Genomic DNA, 12,176 nt, shown 5'->3' with positions numbered 1-12,176 from the left:
TAGGAGTCAGGTCTCCTTGTGTCTTGTGCCATACTTACCTATCTCTCTTGTAGAGTCGCTCCTGTCACGCCAACCGGTCCTGACGATTTCCGAACCCCGAACGGCGACTGTCTGCAATCCCGTCAGTCCCTACCATCTCCGATCCCCGGATCCGTGTGGTGACCCTCCTCCTCGCTCCGCTGGTTCTGGACTCTGCCTAACATCATCTCGGCCTCCGAACCTGAGCTCCGTCACCCGGACTACCTTCAGAGACTCTGAAGTCCCAGGGACTTCTTCACTCCACTCCTCTGAACGGACTGTCCTTCTACCCGTAGTGCTCCGGCTACCGGGCACCTTGCCCTCGGTGAGGTGTTCAGTAGAGTTGAGCGCGGTTCGCGGTTCGAGGTTCTCCAGTTCTAGGCTCGAGTGATTTTGGGGCCTGTTCTAGATCGAACTAGAACTCGAGCTTTTTGCAAAAGCTCGATAGTTCTAGAAACGTTCGAGAATGGTTCTAGCAGCAAAAAAACAGCTAATTCCTAGCTGGCTTTCCGCTGTAATAGTGTAAGTCACTCTGTGACTCACACTATTATGACATTTCAGTGTATAGTGTGAGAGAACAGCGCCTTCAGATCACTGCTGTTTGTGTATTGGCGATCGCCATTTTTTTTTTTTTTCCTTGTCTTCCTTCCCTAAGCGCGCGCGTCTTGTGGGGCGGGCCAGCATGTCAGCCAATCCCAGACACACACAGCTAAGTGGACTTTTAGCCAGAGAAGCAACTGCATGTGTGATAGGATGTCCATGTCACATGTCCCTGCATTATAAAAACGAGTATCTGCCCGTCCGGACGCCATTATCTCTTCTGCGTCCTTGGTGTCAGAGATCACTGTCGCAGCTCCGTCCTTTGTCCTATCGCCGATACAGCTGTATGCGTTCCATACACAGCGCTAGACAGCTTAGGGAGAGCACTTTCTATCAGTCCTTTTAAGGGCTCAAACCGGCAGGGTCAGAGCCATAGGTGACAGGTCCTGAAAACAGAGACAGCGTCTGTGTAGCCAAGGTCAGGGATTTCGTCGCTGCATTTCCCCATTAGGAGGGAATAGAAAGGCAGGCTTCCATTCCTCTACCCAGAGCCCCACAATCCTGGCACTGTACCCTTTTGTCCTCTGCACACTCCAACTCTTTTTAACTAAGCCATTATACTAGCAAACAGTCAGTGTACCTAGAGGCATCCTAAACGTGGCTATTGGACTTTTGTGTAGTCACACTAGTGCAAAGATATTTCCAGCACGTCTGCCTGCATTGCACACTCAAACTTTTTTTAACTAAGCCATTATACTAGCAAACAGTTAGTGTACCTAGTGGCATCCTAAACGTGGCTATTGTACTTTTGTGTAGTCACACTAGTGGAAAGATATTTGCAGCACGTCTGCCTGCATTGCACACTCAAACTCTTTTTAACTAAGCCATTATACTAGCAAACAGTCAGTGTACCTAGTGGCATCCTAAACGTGACTATTGTAGTTTTGTGTAGTCACACTAGTGGAAAGATATTTGCAGCACGTCTGCCTGCATTGCACACTCAAACTCTTTTTAACTAAGCCATTATACTAGCAAACAGTCAGTGTACCTAGTGGCATCCTAAACGTGGCTATTGTACTTTTGTGTAGTCACACTAGTGGAAAGATATTTGCAGCACGTCTGCCTGCATTGCACACTCAAACTTTTTTTAACTAAGCCATTATACTAGCAAACAGTCAGTGTACCTAGTGGCATCCTAAACGTGGCTATTGTACTTTTGTGTAGTCAAACTAGTGGAAAGATATTTGCAGCACGTCTGCCTGCATTGCACACTCCAACTCTTTTTAACTAAGCCATTATAGTAGCAAACAGTCAGTGTACCTAGTGGCATCCTAAACGTGGCTATTGGACTTTTGTGTAGTCACACTAGTGCAAAGATATTTGCAGCACGTCTGCCTGCATTGCACACTCAAACTTTTTTTAACTAAGCCATTATACTAGCAAACAGTCAGTGTACCTAGTGGCATCCTAAACGTGGCTATTGTACTTTTGTGTAGTCAAACTAGTGGAAAGATATTTGCAGCATGTCTGCCTGCATTGCACACTCCAACTCTTTTTAACTAAGCCATTATACTAGCAAACAGTCAGTGTACCTAGTGGCATCCTAAACGTGGCTATTGGACTTTTGTGTAGTCACACTAGTGCAAAGATATTTGCAGCACGTCTGCCTGCATTGCACACTCCAACTCTTTTTAACTAAGCCATTATACTAGCAAACAGTCAGTGTACCTAGTGGCATCCTAAACGTGGCTATTGGACTTTTGTGTAGTCACACTAGTGCAAAGATATTTGCAGCACGTCTGCCTGCATTGCACACTCAAACTCTTTTTTTAACTAAGCCATTATACTAGCAAACAGTCAGTGTACCTAGTGGCATCCTAAACGTGGCTATTGTACTTTTGTGTAGTCACACTAGTGGAAAGATATTTGCAGCACGTCTGCCTGCATTGCACACTCAAACTCTTTTTAACTAAGCCATTATACTAGCAAACAGTCAGTGTACCTAGTGGCATCCTAAACGTGGCTATTGTACTTTTGTGTAGTCACACTAGTGGAAAGATATTTGCAGCACGTCTGCCTGCATTGCACACTCAAACTATTTTTAACTAAGCCATTATACTAGCAAACAGTCAGTGTACCTAGTGGCATCCTAAACGTGGCTATTGTACTTTTGTGTAGTCAAACTAGTGGAAAGATATTTGCAGCATGTCTGCCTGCATTGCACACTCAAACTCTTTTTAACTAAGCCATTATACTAGCAAACAGTCAGTGTACCTAGTGGCATCCTAAACGTGGCTATTGTACTTTTGTGTAGTCACACTAGTGGAAAGATATTTGCAGCACGTCTGCCTGCATTGCACACTCAAACTCTTTTTAACTAAGCCATTATACTAGCAAACAGTCAGTGTACCTAGTGGCATCCTAAACGTGGCTATTGTACTTTTGTGTAGTCACACTAGTGGAAAGATATTTGCAGCACGTCTGCCTGCATTGCACACTCAAACTCTTTTTAACTAAGCCATTATACTAGCAAACAGTCAGTGTACCTAGTGGCATCCTAAACGTGGCTATTGTATTTTTGTGTAGTCACACTAGTGGAAAGACATTTGCAGCACGTCTGCTTGCATTGCACACTCAAACTCTTTTTAACTAAGCCATTATACTAGCAAACAGTCAGTGTACCTAGTGGCATCCTAAACGTGGCTATTGTACTTTTGTGTAGTCAAACTAGTGGAAAGATATTTGCAGCACGTCTGCCTGCATTGCACACTCCAACTCTTTTTAACTAAGCCATTATACTAGCAAACAGTGAGTGTACCTAGTGGCATCCTAAACGTGGCTATTGGACTTTTGTGTAGTCACACTAGTGCAAAGATATTTGCAGCACGTCTGCCTGCATTGCACACTCAAACTTTTTTTAACTAAGCCATTATACTAGCAAACAGTCAGTGTACCTACTGGCATCCTAAACGTGGCTATTGTACTTTTGTGTAGTCAAACTAGTGGAAAGATATTTGCAGCATGTCTGCCTGCATTGCACACTCCAACTCTTTTTAACTAAGCCATTATACTAGCAAACAGTCAGTGTACCTAGTGGTATCCTAAACGTGGCTATTGGACTTTTGTGTAGTCACACTAGTGCAAAGATATTTGCAGCACGTCTGCCTGCATTGCACACTCAAAATTTTTAACTAAGCCATTATACTAGCAAACAGTCAGTGTACCTAGTGGCATCCTAAACGTGGCTATTGTACTTTTGTGTAGTCAAACTAGTGGAAAGATATTTGCAGCACGTCTGCCTGCATTGCACACTCCAACTCTTTTTAACTAAGCCATTATACTAGCAAACAGTGAGTGTACCTAGTGGCATCCTAAACGTGGCTATTGGACTTTTGTGTAGTCACACTAGTGCAAAGATATTTGCAGCACGTCTGCCTGCATTGCACACTCAAACTTTTTTTAACTAAGCCATTATACTAGCAAACAGTCAGTGTACCTACTGGCATCCTAAACGTGGCTATTGTACTTTTGTGTAGTCAAACTAGTGGAAAGATATTTGCAGCATGTCTGCCTGCATTGCACACTCCAACTCTTTTTAACTAAGCCATTATACTAGCAAACAGTCAGTGTACCTAGTGGTATCCTAAACGTGGCTATTGAACTTTTGTGTAGTCACACTAGTGCAAAGATATTTGCAGCACGTCTGCCTGCATTGCACACTCAAAATTTTTAACTAAGCCATTATACTAGCAAACAGTCAGTGTACCTAGTGGCATCCTAAACGTGGCTATTGTACTTTTGTGTAGTCACACTAGTGGAAAGATATTTGCAGCACGTCTGCCTGCATTGCACACTCCAACTCTTTTTAACTAAGCCTGTATACTAGCAAACAGTCAGTGTACCTAGTGGCATCCTAAATGTGGCTATTGGACTTTTGTGTAGTCACACTAGTGCAAAGATATTTGCAGCACGTCTGCCTGCATTGCACACTCAAACTTTTTTTAACTAAGCCATTATACTAGCAAACAGTCAGTGTACCTACTGGCATCCTAAACGTGGCTATTGTACTTTTGTGTAGTCAAACTAGTGGAAAGATATTTGCAGCATGTCTGCCTGCATTGCACACTCCAACTCTTTTTAACTAAGCCATTATACTAGCAAACAGTCAGTGTACCTAGTGGTATCCTAAACGTGGCTATTGGACTTTTGTGTAGTCACACTAGTGCAAAGATATTTGCAGCACGTCTGCCTGCATTGCACATCAAAAATTTTTAACTAAGTCATTATACTAGCAAACAGTCAGTGTACCTAGTAGCATCCTAAACGTGGCTATTGTACTTTTGTGTAGTCACACTAGTGGAAAGATATTTGCAGCACGTCTGCCTGCATTGCACACTCAAACTCTTTTTAACTAAGCCATTATACTAGCAAACAGTCAGTGTACCTAGTGGCATCCTAAACGTGGCTATTGTACTTTTGTGTAGTCAAACTAGTGGAAAGATATTTGCAGCATGTCTGCCTGCATTGCACACTCAAACTCTTTTTAATTAAGCCATTATACTAGCAAACATTCAGTGTACCTAGTGGCATCCTAAACGTGGCTATTGGACTTTTGTGTAGTCACACTAGTGCAAAGATATTTGCAGCACGTCTGCCTGCATTGCACACTCAAACTTTTTTTAACTAAGCCATTATACTAGCAAACAGTCAGTGTACCTAGTGGCATCCTAAACGTGGCTATTGTACTTTTGTGTAGTCAAACTAGTGGAAAGATATTTGCAGCACGTCTGCCTGCATTGCACACTCCAACTCTTTTTAACTAAGCCATTATACTAGCAAACAGTCAGTGTACCTAGTGGCATCCTAAACGTGGCTATTGGACTTTTGTGTAGTCACACTAGTGCAAAGATATTTGCAGCACGTCTGCCTGCATTGCACACTCAAACTTTTTTTAACTAAGCCATTATACTAGCAAACAGTCAGTGTACCTAGTGGCATCCTAAACGTGGCTATTGTACTTTTGTGTAGTCAAACTTGTGGAAAGATATTTGCAGCACGTCTGCCTGCATTGCACACTCAAACTCTTTTTAACTAAGCCATTATACTAGCAAACAGTCAGTGTACCTAGTGGCATCCTAAACGTGGCTATTGTATTTTTGTGTAGTCACACTAGTGGAAAGACATTTGCAGCACGTCTGCTTGCATTGCACACTCAAACTCTTTTTAACTAAGCCATTATACTAGCAAACAGTCAGTGTACCTAGTGGCATCCTAAACGTGGCTATTGTACTTTTGTGTAGTCAAACTAGTGGAAAGATATTTGCAGCACGTCTGCCTGCATTGCACACTCCAACTCTTTTTAACTAAGCCATTATACTAGCAAACAGTGAGTGTACCTAGTGGCATCCTAAACGTGGCTATTGGACTTTTGTGTAGTCACACTAGTGCAAAGATATTTGCAGCACGTCTGCCTGCATTGCACACTCAAACTTTTTTTAACTAAGCCATTATACTAGCAAACAGTCAGTGTACCTACTGGCATCCTAAACGTGGCTATTGTACTTTTGTGTAGTCAAACTAGTGGAAAGATATTTGCAGCATGTCTGCCTGCATTGCACACTCCAACTCTTTTTAACTAAGCCATTATACTAGCAAACAGTCAGTGTACCTAGTGGTATCCTAAACGTGGCTATTGGACTTTTGTGTAGTCACACTAGTGCAAAGATATTTGCAGCACGTCTGCCTGCATTGCACACTCAAAATTTTTAACTAAGCCATTATACTAGCAAACAGTCAGTGTACCTAGTGGCATCCTAAACGTGGCTATTGTACTTTTGTGTAGTCAAACTAGTGGAAAGATATTTGCAGCACGTCTGCCTGCATTGCACACTCCAACTCTTTTTAACTAAGCCATTATACTAGCAAACAGTGAGTGTACCTAGTGGCATCCTAAACGTGGCTATTGGACTTTTGTGTAGTCACACTAGTGCAAAGATATTTGCAGCACGTCTGCCTGCATTGCACACTCAAACTTTTTTTAACTAAGCCATTATACTAGCAAACAGTCAGTGTACCTACTGGCATCCTAAACGTGGCTATTGTACTTTTGTGTAGTCAAACTAGTGGAAAGATATTTGCAGCATGTCTGCCTGCATTGCACACTCCAACTCTTTTTAACTAAGCCATTATACTAGCAAACAGTCAGTGTACCTAGTGGTATCCTAAACGTGGCTATTGGACTTTTGTGTAGTCACACTAGTGCAAAGATATTTGCAGCACGTCTGCCTGCATTGCACACTCAAAATTTTTAACTAAGCCATTATACTAGCAAACAGTCAGTGTACCTAGTGGCATCCTAAACGTGGCTATTGTACTTTTGTGTAGTCACACTAGTGGAAAGATATTTGCAGCACGTCTGCCTGCATTGCACACTCCAACTCTTTTTAACTAAGCCTGTATACTAGCAAACAGTCAGTGTACCTAGTGGCATCCTAAATGTGGCTATTGGACTTTTGTGTAGTCACACTAGTGCAAAGATATTTGCAGCACGTCTGCCTGCATTGCACACTCAAACTTTTTTTAACTAAGCCATTATACTAGCAAACAGTCAGTGTACCTACTGGCATCCTAAACGTGGCTATTGTACTTTTGTGTAGTCAAACTAGTGGAAAGATATTTGCAGCATGTCTGCCTGCATTGCACACTCCAACTCTTTTTAACTAAGCCATTATACTAGCAAACAGTCAGTGTACCTAGTGGTATCCTAAACGTGGCTATTGGACTTTTGTGTAGTCACACTAGTGCAAAGATATTTGCAGCACGTCTGCCTGCATTGCACATCAAAAATTTTTAACTAAGTCATTATACTAGCAAACAGTCAGTGTACCTAGTAGCATCCTAAACGTGGCTATTGTACTTTTGTGTAGTCACACTAGTGGAAAGATATTTGCAGCACGTCTGCCTGCATTGCACACTCAAACTCTTTTTAACTAAGCCATTATACTAGCAAACAGTCAGTGTACCTAGTGGCATCCTAAACGTGGCTATTGTACTTTTGTGTAGTCAAACTAGTGGAAAGATATTTGCAGCATGTCTGCCTGCATTGCACACTCAAACTCTTTTTAATTAAGCCATTATACTAGCAAACAGTCAGTGTACCTAGTGGCATCCTAAACGTGGCTATTGGACTTTTGTGTAGTCACACTAGTGCAAAGATATTTGCAGCACGTCTGCCTGCATTGCACACTCAAACTTTTTTTAACTAAGCCATTATACTAGCAAACAGTCAGTGTACCTAGTGGCATCCTAAACGTGGCTATTGTACTTTTGTGTAGTCAAACTAGTGGAAAGATATTTGCAGCACGTCTGCCTGCATTGCACACTCCAACTCTTTTTAACTAAGCCATTATACTAGCAAACAGTCAGTGTACCTAGTGGCATCCTAAACGTGGCTATTGGACTTTTGTGTAGTCACACTAGTGCAAAGATATTTGCAGCACGTCTGCCTGCATTGCACACTCAAACTTTTTTTAACTAAGCCATTATACTAGCAAACAGTCAGTGTACCTAGTGGCATCCTAAACGTGGCTATTGTACTTTTGTGTAGTCAAACTTGTGGAAAGATATTTGCAGCACGTCTGCCTGCATTGCACACTCCAACTCTTTTTAACTAAGCCATTATACTAGCAAACAGTCAGTGTACCTAGTGGCATCCTAAACGTGGCTATTGGACTTTTGTGTAGTCACACTAGTGCAAAGATATTTGCAGCACGTCTGCCTGCATTGCACACTCAAACTTTTTTTAACTAAGCCATTATACTAGCAAACAGTCAGTGTACCTAGTGGCATCCTAAACGTGGCTATTGTACTTTTGTGTAGTCACACTAGTGGAAAGATATTTGCAGCACGTCTGCCTGCATTGCACACTCAAACTCTTTTTAACTAAGCCATTATACTAGCAAACAGTCAGTGTACCTAGTGGCATCCTAAACGTGGCTATTGTACTTTTGTGTAGTCACACTAGTGGAAAGATATTTGCAGCACGTCTGCCTGCATTGCACACTCAAACTCTTTTTAACTAAGCCATTATACTAGCAAACAGTCAGTGTACCTAGTGGCATCCTAAACGTGGCTATTGGACTTTTGTGTAGTCACACTAGTGCAAAGATATTTGCAGCACGTCTGCCTGCATTGCACACTCAAACTTTTTTTAACTAAGCCATTATACTAGCAAACAGTCAGTGTACCTAGTGGCATCCTAAACGTGGCTATTGTACTTTTGTGTAGTCAAACTAGTGGAAAGATATTTGCAGCATGTCTGCCTGCATTGCACACTCCAACTCTTTTTAACTAAGCCATTATACTAGCAAACAGTCAGTGTACCTAGTGGCATCCTAAACGTGGCTATTGGACTTTTGTGTAGTCACACTAGTGCAAAGATATTTGCAGCACGTCTGCCTGCATTGCACACTCAAACTCTTTTTTTAACTAAGCCATTATACTAGCAAACAGTCAGTGTACCTAGTGGCATCCTAAACGTGGCTATTGTACTTTTGTGTAGTCACAATAGTGGAAAGATATTTGCAGCACGTCTGCCTGCATTGCACACTCAAACTCTTTTTAACTAAGCCATTATACTAGCAAACAGTCAGTGTACCTAGTGGCATCCTAAACGTGGCTATTGTACTTTTGTGTAGTCACACTAGTGGAAAGATATTTGCAGCACGTCTGCCTGCATTGCACACTCAAACTCTTTTTAACTAAGCCATTATACTAGCAAACAGTCAGTGTACCTAGTGGCATCCTAAACGTGGCTATTGTACTTTTGTGTAGTCAAACTAGTGGAAAGATATTTGCAGCATGTCTGCCTGCATTGCACACTCAAACTCTTTTTAACTAAGCCATTATACTAGCAAACAGTCAGTGTACCTAGTGGCATCCTAAACGTGGCTATTGTACTTTTGTGTAGTCACACTAGTGGAAAGATATTTGCAGCACGTCTGCCTGAATTGCACACTCAAACTCTTTTTAACTAAGCCATTATACTAGCAAACAGTCAGTGTACCTAGTGGCATCCTAAACGTGGCTATTGTACTTTTGTGTAGTCACACTAGTGGAAAGATATTTGCAGCACGTCTGCCTGCATTGCACACTCAAACTCTTTTTAACTAAGCCATTATACTAGCAAACAGTCAGTGTACCTAGTGGCATCCTAAACGTGGCTATTGTATTTTTGTGTAGTCACACTAGTGGAAAGATATTTGCAGCACGTCTGCTTGCATTGCACACTCAAACTCTTTTTAACTAAGCCATTATACTAGCAAACAGTCAGTGTACCTAGTGGCATCCTAAACGTGGCTATTGTACTTTTGTGTAGTCAAACTAGTGGAAAGATATTTGCAGCACGTCTGCCTGCATTGCACACTCCAACTCTTTTTAACTAAGCCATTATACTAGCAAACAGTTAGTGTACCTAGTGGCATCCTAAACGTGGCTATTGGACTTTTGTGTAGTCACACTAGTGCAAAGATATTTGCAGCACGTCTGCCTGCATTGCACACTCAAACTTTTTTTAACTAAGCCATTATACTAGCAAACAGTCAGTGTACCTACTGGCATCCTAAACGTGGCTTTTGTACTTTTGTGTAGTCAAACTAGTGGAAAGATATTTGCAGCATGTCTGCCTGCATTGCACACTCCAACTCTTTTTAACTAAGCCATTATACTAGCAAACAGTCAGTGTACCTAGTGGTATCCTAAACGTGGCTATTGGACTTTTGTGTAGTCACACTAGTGCAAAGATATTTGCAGCACGTCTGCCTGCATTGCACACTCAAAATTTTTAACTAAGCCATTATACTAGCAAACAGTCAGTGTACCTAGTGGCATCCTAAACGTGGCTATTGTACTTTTGTGTAGTCACACTAGTGGAAAGATATTTGCAGCATGTCTGCCTGCATTGCACACTCCAACTCTTTTTAACTAAGCCATTATACTAGCAAACAGTCAGTGTACCTAGTGGCATCCTAAACGTGGCTATTGGACTTTTGTGTAGTCACACTAGTGCAAAGATATTTGCAGCACGTCTGCCTGCATTGCACACTCAAACTTTTTTTAACTAAGCCATTATACTAGCAAACAGTCAGTGTACCTACTGGCATCCTAAACGTGGCTATTGTACTTTTGTGTAGTCAAACTAGTGGAAAGATATTTGCAGCATGTCTGCCTGCATTGCACACTCCAACTCTTTTTAACTAAGCCATTATACTAGCAAACAGTCAGTGTACCTAGTGGTATCCTAAACGTGGCTATTGGACTTTTGTGTAGTCACACTAGTGCAAAGATATTTGCAGCACGTCTGCCTGCATTGCACACTCAAAATTTTTAACTAAGTCATTATACTAGCAAACAGTCAGTGTACCCAGTAGCATCCTAAACGTGGCTATTGTACTTTTGTGTAGTCACACTAGTGGAAAGATATTTGCAGCACGTCTGCCTGCATTGCACACTCAAACTCTTTTTACCTAAGCCATTATACTAGCAAACAGTCAGTGTACCTAGTGGCATCCTAAACGTGGCTATTGTACTTTTGTGTAGTCACACTAGTGGAAAGATATTTGCAGCACGTCTGCCTGCATTGCACACTCAAACTCTTTTTAACTAAGCCATTATACTAGCAAACAGTCAGTGTACCTAGTGGCATCCTAAACGTGGCTATTGTACTTTTGTGTAGTCAAACTAGTGGAAAGATATTTGCAGCATGTCTGCCTGCATTGCACACTCAAACTTTTTTTAACTAAGCCATTATACTAGCAAACAGTCAGTGTACCTAGTGGCATCCTAAACGTGGCTATTGGACTTTTGTGTAGTCACACTAGTGCAAAGATATTTGCAGCACGTCTGCCTGCATTGCACACTCAAACTTTTTTTAACTAAGCCATTATACTAGCAAACAGTCAGTGTACCTAGTGGCATCCTAAACGTGGCTATTGGACTTTTGTGTAGTCAAACTAGTGGAAAGATATTTGCAGCACGTCTGCCTGCATTGCACACTCCAACTCTTTTTAACTAAGCCATTATACTAGCAAACAGTCAGTGTACCTAGTGGCATCCTAAACGTGGCTATTGGACTTTTGTGTAGTCACACTAGTGCAAAGATATTTGCAGCACGTCTGCCTGCATTGCACACTCCAACTCTTTTTAACTAAGCCATTATACTAGCAAACAGTCAGTGTACCTAGTGGTATCCTAAACGTGGCTATTGGACTTTTGTGTAGTCACACTAGTGCAAAGATATTTGCAGCACGTCTGCCTGCATTGCACACTCAAAATTTTTAACTAAGTCAATATACTAGCAAACAGTCAGTGTACCTAGTAGCATCCTAAACGTGGCTATTGGACTTTTGTGTAGTCACACTAGTGCAAAGATATTTGCAGCACGTCTGCCTGCATTGCACACTCAAACTTTTTTTAACTAAGCCATTATACTAGCAAACAGTCAGTGTACCTAGTGGCATCCTAAACGTGGCTATTGTACTTTTGTGTAGTCAAACTAGTGGAAAGATATTTGCAGCACGTCTGCCTGCATTGCACACTCCAACTCTTTTTAACTAAGCCAT

This window comes from Anomaloglossus baeobatrachus, chromosome 3, assembly GCF_048569485.1.
Source record: "Anomaloglossus baeobatrachus isolate aAnoBae1 chromosome 3, aAnoBae1.hap1, whole genome shotgun sequence".
NCBI classification, from domain to species: domain Eukaryota; kingdom Metazoa; phylum Chordata; class Amphibia; order Anura; family Aromobatidae; genus Anomaloglossus; species Anomaloglossus baeobatrachus.
This window is presented reverse-complemented; position numbering follows the sequence as displayed.